The following is an 18,331-nucleotide window of genomic DNA, read 5'->3' on the forward strand; positions in this document are numbered from 1 at the left end:
AGTCACGAGGGTCCGCCGCCGGTGGTGGTGCCTCGGCCATGTTGTTCTCTGTGTGTGGTATCTGTTGTTTCGGTTTGGGAGTGGTAAATGAGTCCATTGTTATATTTTTTGATCTGCCTTTGGGAGGAGACATTACACCGCCTGATGGTTCTGGTTTTGCCAGTGCCAGTTTTTGGTTAGTAGCCCCAATGAGTTGTAAGGATCTCTCCTCCGGGGATCGTTTCAGAGCTGAGTCACACCTTGGCTTGGTGTTCGTGCTCTCCCCCGTTGGCCGTGAGGGGTGGTTAGGTGGATCCAAAGTCCCGCTACAACCGCGTCACCGTCCGTCCGTGGCGCCCTCCCGGCGCGATCCACGGCGGATTGTCCGTGGTCTTACAGTTCGGGTAGCTGGGTTGGTGATAGCTCTCCCCGGGATTTGGTGGTGTGGAGCAGGTCCGAGGTTCGACCTCAGTTGTGTCCCCGACTTCTTGGGTCTCCCCCCCAACGCTTTCCGCAATGCGTTGGTCGCCGCCGCACCCTGCGATTGATGGGGTGGGCGGTGGCCCCCGCCGGTGGGTGACGGTGTGGGGCCGTGTGTCCGCTCGTAAGGGCAGGCACTTACTTCTAGTATGCTGGTCGGGGATGCGGTTGCCTTTCCTGATCCGGGCCTTGTCCCGGGCTGGGTGATCCGTGGGTTTCCAGCTGGGGCCCTCCCCGATACCCAGGTGCGTCGCTTCTACGTGTGCTCGCGCCGGCGGGCCGGCGGGGACAGCTATCGGCGGCGCAGGATCCCCGAGGGTCCTACCGCCCGCTGCCTCTCTCTGCTTTCTGGTCGCCGCGAGGTTCTCCGCTTTCTCCCTCCGCGGGGCGGTGCAGCAGGGGCCCGACGGTCGTCCCCTTCTTGTGCTTGGTAGAGGAGTGTGGTTATGGCCGCAGTCCGCCATTCGATCCTACGCTCTCGGCAGGCCGTAGCGTTGTGGGTCCCACGGTCAGGCCGCCATCTTGGACGTCATGGGGGGGAGTTTCAGGGCGCTTCATTCTCGGCGTTATCCGCACCGATTTTCTCCGATATTTTCGTCGATGCCCCAGAGGTGGTTCATCTATGGCTCAGCTGAGTTTCAGCGTCAGAGCTGCATTATTTCGGCCGCGATTGTTCGCGCTTCAGGATCATGGGCAGGAGCTTCGTGGAGAGCAGTCTTCACTTCATGCGTGCTGGCCACGCCCCCCCTTGCTTGCCCCTCCTGATAGCGGTGGTAATAGCTTTAACAAATTGGCCTTGTCCATCTGAGCCCAGGGTATGTAGTTAGGCCTTCCTCCTCCCCTGTGTATTAGTGGGAGTTGTAACTTCCCCTTTGTTGCCTTGCCTGTACTCACCTTCATTCCTTTCTTTCCTAGTGGCGCCATTTTCCCCAACCTATTCCTTAGTCGTCCTATCCATTCTTCTTCCATTGTTCTTCCCGAACATGCACCAACCATCCCCTCATTTCCTCCTCCCATCGCCATACTTAATCTTTCACCTTCCTCTGAGTCCTCTTCTATATCGCACAATAGTTCCTCTCTACCTCCTGTGGCCATTATCTCATCGTCAGTATGCTCCTCCCTTTCCTCTAGTTCAATTATTCGAGTTGGTTCTTCTTGTATTCTGAACAGTATCTCCCCCTTCTTCCACCCTTCCTCAATTGTTTTATCATGACCCTGTGTTCTTGTTGTCAGCTCTGACAAAGCAGCGTTAGCCCCACTCTGTTCACATATGCTTTTTATCCTCGAGAGCTCATCTTTTGCTACGGAGAGCCTAGACTCTAAGTCTTCTGTTAGTTTCTCTATATTTACTGTGGGTGTACTTACCTGGTCGCGCTGTCTATGGCTCTCATACGGTGGGGGTGCCGTTGGCCCTCGAGTCGTAGTGACTGTTGTTGGGGGCACATATGTGGGGTCGCTATATCCTTCTGCGGGCACTGGTTTATTCAATATTAGGCACAATCTAGTTACTTCTACTGGTGGTCCTCCTTCTTGCGACACCTTGTCGTCTTCAGGTATCAGCAACGGATTATCAGTGGTAGATGGCAAATCAGTTCCTAGCTCTCTTTTTTTGGGAGGGGGCACTTCTTCAAACAATCTCCATAGATCTAAAATTTCTCTCCTATTATGTAACTGCTTCCCCTTGTATTTTATACAAATGCATGTTGCTACCATATCTAGCACACTCTTGTCAAACAATCCGCCTTCTGGCCATATTTGGGGTAACCCTTCCCCCTTTAGTTCTGTAATCCACTGATCGTGATATTTCTTAATACGTTCAGCAAACCCAGGTAGATTCTTACAAATATGGGCCAGGGGTGTTTCTGCCCCCAGGGTGTGTAGTTGCCCTATATATCACTAGATATATCTATATATGTCTGTATCTATGCGTGTAGGGACCTGTGTGTTTCCGCCACCTGGGCAATATGGGTGTGGGTGTGCACAGCTTATACTCAGTATAATTTAGGGGGCACATACAAAAGCAAACCACCTTTTGTACACTACAGATATCTTCAGCACACTTACTCAAAAAATAGTCAGTTTACTGCATCGGGCTCATCCCCGTAAAAATGTCTTCTGGTCACACTTACCATGACCACACCATAATTATGCACGTTTTACCATTTTTACATATTTATCTTGACGAAGTACGTTCTGACACACATGATGCATACACACCAATAAGCAACACTCTAGTCACAGTTCAACTCGTAATCCTTTTCCTCCCTTCCTAGTTGTCTCTTTCTTTCTTAATTTGATATAAACTCGTCTTTTTACTTAGGTTATCTTCTCTTTTTTTTTCTTTCTTCAGTACCAACCCTGTTTTTTCCCCATAAACCCAGAGAGAATCATAGAAAGAATAGCAGTTACTAATGTATTCACCGTGTCTCCCTTTTTTACCAGACACCTTTATCTTATTTTTCACTTCTTCATATATTCCCAGTACTAGTCAAGATAGCACTATGCGGCGCCGCCTTCCACCCCCTTTCGGAGCTAGGTTCCCGTCTCTTTATCTCTTTTCACCTCTTGATCCTAATGATCATATGTAAAGAAAAAGTAAAGAAAGTCTAGAGTGGTTCTTAGTATTCCCAAAGTGTCCCTTTTTAAATGACCTCGTTCCCTGTCCTGTTTTCCTCCCCTGCTCCCTTTATGGTCGCTCGCACTTAATACTCACGTGCCCGTCTTGAACCGAGAGTCTCCGAACTGGGTCCGTCCAGGCAGCGCTGACGCACGCTCAACGGTCAGCCCCGGCTCCGGCGAGCGGTACTCAAAGGGGATTTTTCAACCGGGATCCCGTACCCTCTCTCTGTGGAGTGCGCACTTCTAAGCGTACCGGTCGCCGTTGGCGGGCAGCCTACCGGAGCCGGCGCACCGTGCGTATCCCTTTTCGACCAGAGATTTTCGTGCCAAAGGGGACGGTAGGGATATATTTAGAAAAATAATCACGCTGTCGGGGTCACCACTGAAGGCGAGCGTCCCCAGATAGCACGATCCTCCCCACAATGAGAGACAATAATGGACTCTCCCAAGATGGGAATATGGCTAAGACAAAGTGCGGATGAGCTTAATGGGAGTTTATATAAGTCAAAAATAGGGCATGCAAAGGACTCTGCAAACTCTGAGAGCGCTCTGTCTGACAGTAGCAAAGACAGGAGTATATATTTACAAAACACGTCATAAGGGCCTACACACTATAGGGGGCACATGTTCGTGGGGATTGGGTGGCGACGACTAACTATAGGTGCAGCTGTGATGTGTACCGCCATGGTTGGTGGACATCACGGGGTGCCAACGTGGGGCGGGCTGGTCAGCTGGGCTCATCCGGGCGGTGCTGCGGTGCCAGGCGTGGCCAGTGTCAGTGATGAACGTCTTCCTTGGCTTTCTGCCCTAAGGGCCACGCACACCCCATTCATTCAATACCACAATATTATCTTTCCCTGTAAATCCTACCATGGGTTATTCTACAGGTTAATGCAACACAGGAGGAATGCACCTAGAGTGGGGTCCTTTGGTGATACATCAATACAAGGTTACCATCATCCGGTTGGCCGGGTATCATAGGTCACAAGGTTAGGTCTCAGGGCAAGGGGTGAGCTGTCCAAGTTTTCATGTCTCGTTAGAAGTCATTATGAATGTGTTCCTACGGTGTTGCTATAATATTGGGGGCCTCATTACACGGTAGGCGGTGAGCCATGGCGCTATTAGCGCCATGGCTCATGCTGGTAAAATACCGGCACCGCCTTGGCGGAAAGGGGATTTACCGTCCCATTCCAAGGTTGGAGGGGCGGTAAATCCCCTTTCCGCCATTGCCCTTCCCCATTCCCATTTCTGCCCCATAGGGCTCTATGGAAATGGGGAAGGCGCTAATTACGCAACCGCAATTTTGCGGTGCCGTAATTAGCTCCGAGGTCCCTTAGCGGGTTGGATTTTAACGCCTGCAAGAAGCAGGCGTTAAATCCTCCAACCCGCAAAGGGACCTCGTAGTACGGCGGTAAGGGTTAACGGTCACCGTTGCCATTAACGGTGACCGTTAACCCTTACCGCCGTCCGTGTAATGAGGCCCTGGGTGTCCTAATTTTACAGGGGCCATTAACCTGGGGTGAACTGGTGGGCCGTGGAGTCTAGGACAGGGCACCTTTTGGCCTGCGTTTATGGCCGGGGTTTACTGCTGGGTTGTAAATAATTCAGTTGGCTGGTCGTGGCCATGGGAGCTGCGGGGGAACGTGAATGCTTGAAGCGGCTCCAGCCGAATTGGAGGAGGTGAGGCAGAGCAGCCCGGCCTCTGACTTTCATCTGGCAGGCTTCACTGGGAAGGGAGGGGAAGTGGCCTTGGATATGCCCACAATGGTATTTTCCTCGTGTGTTTGCAGGTTATTCAAAAAGACATAATAATTCATATACTGTACAATACTCATTGAGCTTCTTCTTCAAAGCTTACATGTCTGCATTGTTAGTGCCTTTACATGGCCATTTCAAATGTGTTACCTATACCAATGTTGCTATTGGTAACTATATGTTAAGTATTTAACAACCACAACATTTTGTCACACTTTATGCATGCACGATAAGCGAGGTAGTATTAATGTTGGTGAAGCACGCAGGAACAACTGGCCAATAAGACCTTAACACATGGTGAGCTTGAACATTCGAATACATTCTGTGCGCTTTCTTACACAATTTACATGAGCTCCCAATGCAGTTGCACTTGATTCCCATTGCACTTTAGCAGCATTAGTTCAGTTATGGCATAGGGCCGTTGAATACATTCTTCTCTGAGAAACATATAACATAGAACCCGGACACTTCTACCATTTGCACATAGCTAAGGGGATATGGGTATTTCAGCCAGGATGCCACATGTACACACACACTCTGCCATCTTCATGGAGTTTACATATTTTATCATAAAGGTCATGGAGAGAAGAGGTTCATCAGAGGCAGTTTGCATATTAGTATTTAAGGTCTCTACTTTTTGTCGGCGGACCATTTTACAGTCCTTTTCACCCCAGCCCTGCTGGCCGGGTCATACTGTGGACAGCGATACACTGCGGAAGGTGAATGTTACAGTGTTTGCTTCCAGCACTAGCTCATGTCCGTCTGTTCGTGGGAACGGGCTCTCAGCGGATCTGCCAGGGAGCTGTGGCCACAGGGACAAGTCAGAACTCTCCAAGGGTGGGGGCCGTGCTGCGGCGCACAGGGGCTCATGTGACAAAATGGTTTCCAGGGCCTAGCTTAATACAGCACGTTTGGTCAATGTGTCAGCCAGTGGTCCACCCGCCACCCGGGCCCTGGTGGCAGGGGGGTCCCTGACGAGCCATGGACTCAACAAGGGGGGGGGCTGCAGGTGAGGGGGTCTCTTGGACCTATCCTCCCATACAAAAACTAGTAGATCCCCACTGGAGTTATGTATGTGGATCTATACACGTGTTTCTTTTGCAGTGGTGGAACTCTGTTTCTGTACCATTGAATCATATTAGCTACATGATCCTTCATGATTGGTTGGCCTGTATATAGAGCATTGGCTCTAGACTAGGCGGGTGTGCCATCGCCCGATTACACGTCCCTACTAGCCAAGATCTTACCAATATACATAACACTTTATTTGCACTATATCCACTTTAGTTATGAAATACACAATTGCACTTTCCACATTGAATAAACATTGTCAGAAAATAATCTGTATAATATATGTTGATAAGTGGATCCTTGTGTTTTTACTTGTTTTTGTGTCAAACTGATTGTATGAATTTGTTATTCTGTATTCAGCCCTTTGCATATGTACTGAAGGGAGATGGTTTGGAGAAAGTGTTTTGTGCAGCCATTTGCCGGGCTTGGAACGTGGCGGGCTCCTAGAGCCAGGCCTGACCCCCAGGCTGGCCCTTCCCATAAAATCTCTGGCTCCCCCACCCGAGGTTTCGGAGTGGAGGGAAGCTGCCGCACTGCATTATTGGTAATCACAGTGGGAGCAGTAAGAGCCAGGGACGCAACGTGGCCCCACCCAGGTGGATCAAGAACCTCAGGGGTAGGCGAGCCTCCCTTCAGGAAAAACAGGCAACGTGTGTCATTCTGTCATGCAAAACCACAACTGGAGACGCTCCCAATGGGTGACGCTGTGCTCCCTTTACTTGATAGCCTATAATGGGGCATACTGCTGGTTTTCTCATAGGATTTCAGTTAAGAAATACACATGAGCTGTATACTACCAGAGGCACAGCGTTGCAGTCAAGTGGTGCACAAATAAAAACCAGCTAGTGTGGCCAACTTCACAAAATGGTTTTGCAGGACACTTTGGACGTGGTAGCGCATCAGAGGCATCCTGCAGTGCGCACAATTCCATATGGTATCATTTGCCCGCCCCCAATCAACTTTTTTGGCAACTTTAGTGGCAGATGGCATTTTAACATATACACATAACAGAAAAAGAATACAACGGTAGGGCCACTACAATGCAGGAAACTCACCTATTAGAGCTTTGTCCAGGCCCTGTGGGGCAAAGTACATGCAAACCAGTGGTGCAGCTGGGGTGGGGGCGTCCCCAAGCTCCCCCTGGTACTCAGTGCGCCCCCCAGCCTTCCCCTGGTGCCCTGTTATCTGCCCCCTTGGCACCAAAAGATGCGTTCCTACTGATACAAACCTCCTAATTTGCATATGTGTTACACCAACAGAAGTGACTTCACAGAAAAGGACATCGCAAGCAGCATCATCAGTCTTTGATACTTGGAGGCACCATGGAAGTTACTTTAGAATAAGTTGCCCTTACTAAGCCAAGTGGTAAATAACTGTGGTGAAAAATACCTAAATTGCACTGAAAAATACCTAAATTGCACTATTATTATATAAGGAGCAACTCTATTGTCATTAGACTTTTTTTTAAATAGCATGATATATTAACATAAGCTATGAAGTGAATCACTTGCGGAGGCTGCAGATAAGACAGAATTGGGGGTCATTACAAGTTTGCTGGTCCGAAATTAACGTGCCGGACCGGCAATAACATTTACTGGCACGTTTCCGGACCGGCAAACTACAAGTTTGCCAGTAGTGTGACCAGAATTACCTCCAGCCAATTCTGCCACCCCACTGGCAGAAAACAGCCAGTATTACCGGCACCAGTATAACCTATGGGACTCCATGGAATGGGGATTAACCACCCATGCCGCCACTTGTAATCTGCTCGTAATTCCGGCAGGCCAAGTGTTGGTAACGGTATTACTGTTTGGTGGTATGCCACTGGATCTACCGGCAGGATACCATCAAACTCGTAATGACCCCCAATGAAATTAAATGATTTTCCCATTTAAATGATTGTGTCCTTCCATATCTGTGCCCCCAGGTGAGGTATTGTTGTTTTGGACCCTCCGAAGCCTTGACTTCTGTGGCTTTCCTTTTAATTAGTGCCCCCCAGGTCCCATGTGCAGCGTCGCCAGTCCCCTTCCCTCCGTGTTGTTCCTCGACTTCCCCTCCCTTCTACCGCCTCCCAGCCCACCCTCCACCCGTGATTGGCTGACTTGGGCCTCCTTTGCCTGGCCTAGCTACCGGCCCTGTTGGTGTGCACTTCCTTCCAACTCTGCGCCCCCAGCTGAGGTAACGTTGTTTTGGACCCTCCTGGGCCTTGACTTCTGCGGCTTTCATTTTAATTAGTGCCCCCAGGCCCTGCATGCAGCGTCACCAGTCCCCTTCTGTCCGTATTGTTCCTCGACTTCTCTTCCCTCCTCTCGCCTCCCAGCCCACCCTCCACCCGTGACTGGCCAGCCCTCTGATCTTAACTGACCTCCCAGCTCAGCCATCTGCTTGGCAGCCCCTGCTGCTAAGGACCCCAGGGAAAAGGGTGGCTCCAACAGAGGCAGCTCCAGGTTGTGTATGCAGGTGTCAGCAGGGGAAGCAAGTGGCCAGCCGTCAACCAGCAGCGACGGTGGGGAGTGGAGCAATCACTCTACTCTAGAAGCCCTGCCACAAAACAAATCTACATATATTGGAACAGTACTGTGATTATTAGCTTATGCCTTCTAGGATAGTACTGTGATTATTAGCTTGTGCCTTCTAAAATACTACTGTGATTATTAGCTCATGCCTTCCAGGATAGTACTGTGATTATTAGCGTGTGCCTTCTAGGACAGTAATGTGATTATTAGCTTGTGCCTTCTAGGATAGTGCTGTGATTATGAGACTGCGCCCGAACCCTCAGAGATTTCAACATAGTGGGCCTCATTATGGGTTTGGCGGTGGCCATGCCACTATTGGCGGGATGGCTGCCTCCAAAACCGGGTCCGGAAAGCAAGGTAATTCCTCCCTCAGGGAACCCAGGCCCGGACCTTCCCCATTCCCATTCGAGCCCCCATAGGGCTCAATTGGAATAGGAAAGGGAGCTAACAACGGGCCGATTACGACCTGCCTGTTGTTAGCTCCCTGGTCCCCTCCCTGGACCAGGTAAGGACGCCTGGTTTTACGTCCTTACCGGGTCCCGCGAGGGGACTTCGTAATCAGGTGGAATGGGAATAACTGGTACGCATCCATTAGCGGACCCTGTTAACCCATTCCGCCTGACTTGTAATGAGGCCCACTGACTTGAATCACATCTAGAAAGCACCACCTTAGAATAGTACTGTGATTATTAGCTTGCGCCTTTCTTGGATACTACTGTGATTATTGGTGTGTTCCTTCTAGGGTAGTACTGTGATTATTGGCTTTGCCTTCGAATATAGCACTGTGATTGTTGACTTGTGCCTTCTGGGATGTTACAGTGATTACTAACTTGTGCCCCTGTGGGATGGTTCTGCGATTATTGGCCCCCGCAGCACCTGTGCAGATTTTGAATGTTAATTTGAATCACATCTAGAAAACACCTCAATAAGAATAGTACTGAGATTGCTAGCCTGTGCCTCTCGAGGATAGCACAGTGATTATCACCCTGTCCCACACTGGGATAGTACTGTGACTATTATCCTGCACCACACTGGGATAGCCCTGTGAATATTGGCCTGCGTCACACCAATAGAGAATTGTGAAGAAGGCCTTTAAAGCACATCTAGAAAGTGCCACATTGGGATAGCACTGTAAGCATTAGCCCTGCCACACCGAGATGGTACTGTGACCATTGACCCTGAAATTCTGATATCGGTGCTCTGAACAGTACCCTGCCACGCACCCCGGAGATCTGTTCGCTCATCCAGGGAGAGCCACATTAGGGACAGCCACTGAAATACCCTAGCGATATAACCCTAGTAGACCCCCCAACCGGACAGCCCCAAACTCGAGGCAGCAACTGGATTACCCTAGCGATATAACCCGACCAGACCACCCCAAAAGAAAAAACTCAAACTTTTATCGGACAACCCCCTCCCACACCAAGTCCAACACCACAAGACAGCCGGACCAAAAGCACAAAGACTGACTCTGCAACAACAAATCGAACAAAACCAACCAGAAAAATGTGTGCAACCGTACGATCATAACAAACCAAGCCAAAAATTAAGCACTTTCCGAGGGCTAACGCCCCAGCAACCGCATCCTCAACCCCAAGGAAACCCAAAGGAAACACATACCAAACACATTACCAAGATTGCAAACGCCAAATAACTCAAAATGCCACGACAACGAATTGGACCAAAGGAAAGACAAAGAGCATAAAGAACAAACCCAACCGAACACCACCGAATACTCACAAATGTAGAACACACGCCCACTGACAAGAACGACAACAGAACCAGCACAGAGAGAAGAGAGAAATCCCTATACCTAGCACCATACCTCGCAAATAACCACTCAACGGACCGACCCAGCGGACAAATCATGAACGACCAACAACCAAACACAACCACGCAGAAGAAGAACAGACAAAGCTAGAGGTAACGAGAACAAAATCTAACCCCTTACATCACCAAAACAAGATGACCCTCCCCTCAACAGCCACAAAATTTAGAAGAAGAACATGATGAAAACCAATACCCAAGACTGAACCTAGAAGAGCTTTTCGACGGCACAGACACAACTATACCAACACCTCAACTAGAGATTGACTCGGAAGGAAACCTAAACACCAGTCAAAAGACAACACCGACAATAAAGCACAAACCAAACTATACCTTAAAAATGCACTGCAACTTAATAAATACAAGATCCATGTCAAAACACTCAACAGAGATTTTCGACCTCCTCTGCGACAATGGTATCATCATCCTATTCATCACAGAAACATGACTGGACGACTACAAAATCACACTCCAAAGCTGCCTCCCCACCAACTTCAAATGCCTTCAGTTAAACAGAAAAAAATAAAATAGGAAGAGTCCTCACAATAGCATTCAAAGATCACATGAAAGTAAAAACAGACGAACCTCTAAACATTGTGAACTGCAAATCCATGGTCATACACCTAGCGGTGATTCCAAAAACAAACATTAAATTCATACTGGTTTACAGACCACCGACATACGATGCAACCTTCGATAACTTCATAGACTTCATTTTGAATGTTAATTTGAATCACATCTAGAAAACACCTCAATAAGAATAGTACTGAGATTGCTAGCCTGTGCCTCTCGAGGATAGCACAGTGATTATCACCCCATCACTAACATAGCCATCCAACATGAGCATCTGATAATCCTGGGGGACTTCAACATTTGGTTCGAAGAAAAACACGGCAACTCTCAAAACTCACTAATCGGCCAGCTAACAACCATGAAACTACCAACAGCTGGTAAAAGGACCAACACACTCGGCAGGACACACCCTAGACACAATCTTCGCTAAGAAAAAACATTTCACCACAGCACCACTAATACAAATACTTTGGAGTGACCATCTCATCATCCCATCCCTGATCACACGACCACCCAAAGTCAGCATCCAGCCCCTCAGGCTCCCAACCACCACAAAAAGAAACTGGAAACCATCAAAGGAAGCAACCTAATAGAACAACTGGAGATGAGCAAACCTTCAACAGCAGAACTGGAGAAGGCAGACCTAGATGGGAAAGTGGAGCTACTCCACAAATGGATTACTGACTCTATAGAAAACATCTCCCTGGAAAAACCATTTACCCCGTCAAGAAAATGAGCAATGGCAAAATGATTCACCCCACAACTAAGCACCATGAAAAAGAACAAGAAGAAGCTGGAATTAGAATGGAGGAAGGAATTCTACCAAGATAAGAAAAACCAGTTCCTGAGACAAATCCGATTGTATAAGAAGTAAATTCAAAAGGCAAAGAAAATGCATTATAATGACCGAATCAGCAATGCCACCAAACACAAAAAGAAATGTTCAACATCACATAAACGAAATAAGAAACCCACCAGGCTGCGACAGTACTCCAATTCCCTCACAGAAACTATGCAACTACTTGGCAGACCATTTCAAAAACAAAATCAACGACATCCGACAAATCATACAAAACAGACCAACCAACCCTATCACTCAGCCAACCCGACCTGGCGAGGAGCCACAGCACAAACTCCAAAACTTCCCGGAAATATCAGTAGAGACATTCATCAAGCTGGTAAGACACACCAAGAAAGCATGATCACCCATGGATCCCTGCCCACCTGACATCTACAAATCAATCCTTCAATCAATCAAAATATTACAGAAATCTCTCAAATCTGTCGCTCTCAACAAGTCAAATCAGCATACATTAAACCACTTCTAAAAAACACAAGTGGTGACATGGAAGACCTCTCCAACTACAGACCGATTTCAAACATTCCCTACCTGGCAAAACTCCTAGAAACATATTTATACAAACTAACCCAAAAACACGTAGAAAAACACCAGCTGCTAGAAAAAGCACAAGTCGGCTTCAGACCCGCAAGAGGAACAAAATCAGCAGTACTATCTATCTGGGATGACCTAAAAACAAATGCAGACTCCAACACAACCTCAGCTCTGATTCTGCTTGACTTCTCAGCAGATTTCGACACAGTAAGCCATGAAACCCTAATCAAAAGTTTAGAAGATATAGGTATAACGGACATGGCACTACTCTGGATTAAATCACTCCTAGCAGACAGAACATAAACCATATGGATAAAACGCTTCAAATCTACGCCACAAGTTAACGACTGTGGAGTACCACAAGGATCCTCACTATTGCCACTATATTTCAACATCTACCAGACTCTGTTAATCAGGATTTTCAAAAAACACATTACATGCTACAACTACACAGACGACACTCAAATCATCTACAAAATCAAAGATACACAAGCCGATCACTCAACCCTAGTAGAATGTCTCAAAGAAATCTATGACTGGATGAACGGCAAAAACTTAAAAATCAACCCAGTAAACACAGAAATCATGATTATATCCAAAGACCAAGAGAACAACACCTACATTCACTGGCGGACAGAACTGGAAACCATGCCCACACCATCTAAAGTAGTAAAAAACCTGGGAGCCCTAATGGACAACGCTCTAACCTTATAACCACAAGTAAACGCAAGAATTAAGAAATACCTTTCCTCCTTCACTCAAGAAGAATCCTACCTTTCCTCTCCTTCACCCACAAAACACTGACAATTGTCGCCCTCATCATGTCAAGAATCAACTATGCAAACAGCCTCTACCTCGGGATGCCGGAACACCTCCTGAAGAAATTACAGCACATCCAAAATGCAGCAGCTAGACTACTCAAACTATACAGTAGAGACCACATCACTCCAGCATTAAAGATACTGCTTTGGCTCCCAATCAAACAACGTATCACATTCAAAACAATGTGCATAACACAAAGGGCAATCGGCGGACAGGGAGCAGGATTCCTACAAAAGAAAATAATCTACAAGCCAGCGAGACTCCTCAGATCAAGGAATGAAATCCGCCTGGAACCAAAACCATACGCCAGGAAAAGAACTAGGGGGCTCCTCTTTCTCCCACCTAGCTGCAAAAACCTGGAGCAACCTCCCAAAAAAGATAAGAAACACCAAAGACCACCTAAAATTTAGAAAACTTCTAAAAACCTGGCTCTTCAACAACTCGGAACCAAACTGAAACAACTGAAACAACCAAACAGGAAACACAAAGAGCAAACTGATGAATATATGATGGCACAGACAACACCTAGTACCGACTAATGGAAACTCCTACAAGAACAGGAGAGACGATGATAGGTGAAACAGAGCGCGAGCGACAACCCCATGAGGACAGAACCATAGAAAACATGCTTTACCAACAACCTTACCCACTCAGAAAGGGCATAGGGTACGGGTGCATTTCGCAAGTAAATCGATCCAAAAAGACTATGTTGCAGCAAAAACTGAATAAACGGGGTGTCCAGCACAAAGATGGAAACACAAAAGCAGCTGACTTAACATAATGACGGAGAGATGAGACAGCCTTATCAGGCTGAAACAAGGTCACAATAGCACCATGCAAATTAATGTGAGCCTAACAAATCCTTTTTGGGTGTTAAAGCCATAGTCATTATTTCATAAAGCATGCAGCATTATGCACCCTTCTTACTTCTTATCACCCCACTCATATTTCTTAAGGGACAGAAGTCCCTGATAATTGTCCCCCTCTGTCTCATCAATGCCTAATGACGCCAATTGAAATGCTCTGCAACGTGTCACGTCCCTTGGAGAGTTGCTCTGTTGCCCAGAGCTCAAACCTTCATACGAACTTGTGAGGGCTGGAAAGGCCGAATTGACAAGTTGGGTCCTGCGTCCTGCAGACCCCCTCACAAACAGCCCGAAGCAAAAGAGGGACTTTTGCCGTCCCGCTGAGGGGGTCTACAGATCGCAGAACGTGACCTGTCATTTTGGGACAGTCCTGCAAAAAACGGGACAGTTGGCCACCCTACCAGCCACCCACAGCTGCAACGAGTGACACTGCTCAGCACTGAGAATACTGCAAAGATACTCTGGCGCTCCGCGGGAAAGAGGGTTTTAAACCCTTGTGCAGCACGCAAAACAGTTTGTGCACCAACGAGGATTGAATCAGCTGGTTCTGCAATGTGCACCAACGAGGATTGAATCAGCTGGTTCTGCAAAGACACTCCAGCATGCCCTGCACTCCGCAGGAAGTAGGGTATTTAAACCCTTGTGCATCACGCAAGGTAGTGCGTGCACCAACAAGGACTGAATCAGCTGCTGCTGCTAAGACACTCCGGCACCCCGCATGCTCTTCTTCTTCTTGTTAGGATTACTCCAGAAACCCGAAGCCGGCGATTTCCATCTATTAAGATAAGGTTCCCCAAAATAAGCAACGATCAGCCATCCACCTCTACTAGATCTCATCCCACTTCCCCGTCTCCCACACAAACTGAAGCAGGAACCTACACTGTTCATCCACCACCCTTCTTTTCCAACCGAACAGATCAGATATCCCCTTTAAACCCCCCCAATGCCACTCATCCTGACTCTGAGCAATTCTTGCTGCACATCAAACCTCACACAGTCCAACATATAATGAGACAACGTCTCTGGGCACCTACAAGCCTCACACGCCACTAATGCAACTCTACCCATCAAACAATTCCATCCCGCCAACCCTGCATGACCCACGCTAAGGCGATTCAGAATAGATTCCTCCCTTCGTGTCAAATCCACCCCCATCAAACGCCCGAACTCGCACTTCCCTGCATACTGCATACAACTGCCGCCCCTTTGAACTCATATCCCACTGATCCTGAAACATATCCTTAATTTTTCCACGCACTATCACCTGTGCCTCAGCCACACTCAATGGGACTTTCACATCCACCTCCTCTCGCAACGTGACTCCATACGCAGCCCGATCCAAAAACCCTGCATGTTCAGCAGGAAAAAGGGGTTTTAAACCCTTGTGCAGCACGCAAGGCAGTCTGTGCACCAACGAGGACTGAATCAACTGCTGCTGCTAAAACACTCAGGAACTCTGCATGCTCTGTGGGAAAGAGGGGGTTTAAACCCTTGTGCATTACGCAAGGCAGTCCATGCACCAACGAGGACTGAATCAGCTGCTGCTGCTAAGACACTCTGGCACTCTGCATGCTCTGCGGGAAAGAGGGTTTTTAAACCCTTGTGCAGCACGCAAGGCAGTCCGGGCACCAACGAGGACTGAATCAGCTGGTTCTGCAAAGACACTCTGGCACTCCCTCTATATCTATTAGCAAACTATGCTTAAAGTTACTGCTTTAACAGTCCTCTATCCTGGTTTTAGGTAAAACCACAACTAAAGCCCCATTGAATTCCGCAATTAATTCACCAGCTAAGCTAGCTTCATTATTCATCTTAGTCAAAAGAGGCACTACATGTGAGCATTGCAAATTTCATAAAATTCGATGTGTACCAATGACCGCCCCCCCCACAACATTGCTGTAGTATTCTCTCATCACGTCCCTAACTTCAGTATATGTTATTGCGACTTCCTACATCAAGCTGCTCTCCTGCTGCATCTTATGTGTAGAGAGTACTATAGAAGGCTGCAAATGTATTTAAAAAGTATCTAATCGAGACAAGTGAACCACTGTCATTAGCTAGAAAGGGATTGTATTGGATGGCTGTGATTTGTGACGTTTTAAGGCCAGACCTGTCTCTGCCTTTCCACCTTCTTCATGCCACCTTGTTCATGGATTGGTTTGATACTGAATAGAACGTATTCCTCTTTCTTTGTGATTTGAGTGTTAAGAACCTATTTGAGTTTTTTCAATATATCTGTCATTGAGTTTGAAAGGGGCATGCGTTGTGCAGTAATATTTATATTGTGTATTTGGGGGCTTTCTATAACTGGCTTCTCTTTTTTTTTGTTGGTGGGTGAGTACTGTAACATCAGTCCCAGGAGATAGGATCTAGCAGAGGCTCATAGCATTTCACCTAAGTCTACAGGACATTGGTCAATCTCTAAATAGATGCTTAAGGCACCGTGCAACACCTTTTTGTCTGCAAGTATTCTGTGCAATTCACAATTCATTCTCCATCTCGTGAAAGTTTTTATTTCCATTCGTAATTAAACCTGAGACTGATCAGAAAGACTCTCTGTCAGAATGCCACAGTCATCAGTTTTAACTAGTAGCCCATTGGAGATAATAAGAAGGTGAAGCATTCCACTTGTACAATACTCTCATGAAATGTGAGTATATGTTCAATCTGTTGGGTGTTAAATGTGCAATGATTCTACTAGATTGTGATTGTGATAAATATATCTAAGAATTGCCCTGTCCTGCTTAGCAGCAAAATCTGGTATTCCTAAGCGATCCAAAACGGGTCACATAGTAGGTTAGAGTCACCCACTAGCATCACAGGAAGAGATCCAATCTATGTAAATACGAAAATAAACTTGCTTTAGAGGATTGTGAGACGCAAGCAGAGCCTACTATAAGGTTGATGGTGGTTGCCTTGCTTATTTCTGCCCTGGTCACCTTCACTTTACCTTATTGCAAGGTCTTGAGGATTTTACAAGGCAGTGCTTTATGGAAAATGCATGGTATCACCACCTTTCCTCCCCTCAAACTACTTTCCCTTATAGCATCATTCTCGACCCAATCGCTGTGCAATGTTGTGGCTTCCTTCACAGTAAAATGTTTTTCTTGTAAGAATGCCCGATCCAGCCTTTCTGATTTCAAGTAATGCAACATTTCCATAATTGTGACATACCCTGTAAGGCTATTGACATTTATAGATAGGACTTTAAAACTCATTACAACAAATTGGACTTAATAATCGCTTAATTGATATAGTATTGAGCAAAGGTGCTACATTGTCTATTAACTGAATACCACAAATTTTGCAAAGGTCGGTAACTAGTAACATAATAGAAATACTTTGGTAAAAACATGTCTGATCCCACTAACCATGAAAACCTGTGTAACCCTAGGAAAAGAAATAGCAAAACAAATGTTGCAAATGCTATCACAAATAACCAACTATTGATAGGAACGCTTTCAACCGGCCTTATCCTTTGATGATGGTTGGTCATACCTTTGCTTCTTCTTTTCATTGTACAATAGACAATATTAAGAATATGGGGCGGGCGTCTAATAGTAGTGTATATTAAAATAAATGGCTGTACCAAGAGATAGTAAATGTGAAATCACCAGTCCCCAGCTGAAATGAGGGGTGTCAGGAAACAAGTCCAAGGGGGAATTCTTGTAATTTTTAAAGGCCATGAGCGGTAAATTGATACATCCTCCATTCCAGCTGACAAGGTCAAGTTAAATGTAGCTGCATTATCATAAATACAGTGTAGAGGAGGTCGCAAGCAAGACCCACACTCCAGCCATCCATTTTGAAGTACCAGGAACTTTCAGGCTGAAATGTGTGACATATGATGAGCAAATAAAACAGCAGAGAGCTGCAGTGGGGCTCTGTCCAGTTCCTATCAACAGAACAGCACCTGTTGAAGTACCAACACCTAAAAACACCTGGACAGTAAGGTACCCATTGAGAAACCATATCGACAAATGAGACCGAATGATGATTGTCAAAATGCAATACCTGAAGAAGCCAAAAAGATACTAAAAGAAGACGAATGATGACATCATAAGAACCCGGACTGACTCACATTTAGAAGAAATGACGACCTGTGAATGATAAGAGACGAAACACCATGGATAAGTGACATCCTGAGTTTAAAGTAAAACAATTGATGTCAAATGTAAGAAACTTATGCCATAAGCGTGATGAAGATATTCAACCAGTTTACATGTGTACATATGCAAGGAACCACAAGAAGCTAAGGAAATTGTGAGGCTTGCTAAAGCTTAGTAGTAAAATAGATTGCGGCAAGCGCCACCTATACATATCTACCTCAAGAAAACAGTTTATATAAGTATACTTCCACTAAGCACAATAACAGAACCGACCAAAGGTTACTTAAGGTCTCAAGAGGAGAGCTTCACAGCAGGAAAATC

The 18,331-nt window shown here is 46.6% G+C and overlaps 1 protein-coding gene across 2 annotated transcripts in view; it reads left to right on the forward strand.

Annotated features, from left to right (window-relative positions):
• LOC138491964 (cytochrome P450 2J4-like) overlaps positions 1-18,331 on the forward strand; it is a 971,726-nt gene that overhangs the window by 108,380 nt on the left and 845,015 nt on the right. The gene's annotated exons all lie outside the window — the stretch shown is intronic.

The sequence above is a fragment of the Ambystoma mexicanum genome, chromosome 10 (assembly GCF_040938575.1).
Source record: "Ambystoma mexicanum isolate Mex_15411 chromosome 10, UKY_AmexF1_1, whole genome shotgun sequence".
Classification (NCBI taxonomy): domain Eukaryota; kingdom Metazoa; phylum Chordata; class Amphibia; order Caudata; family Ambystomatidae; genus Ambystoma; species Ambystoma mexicanum.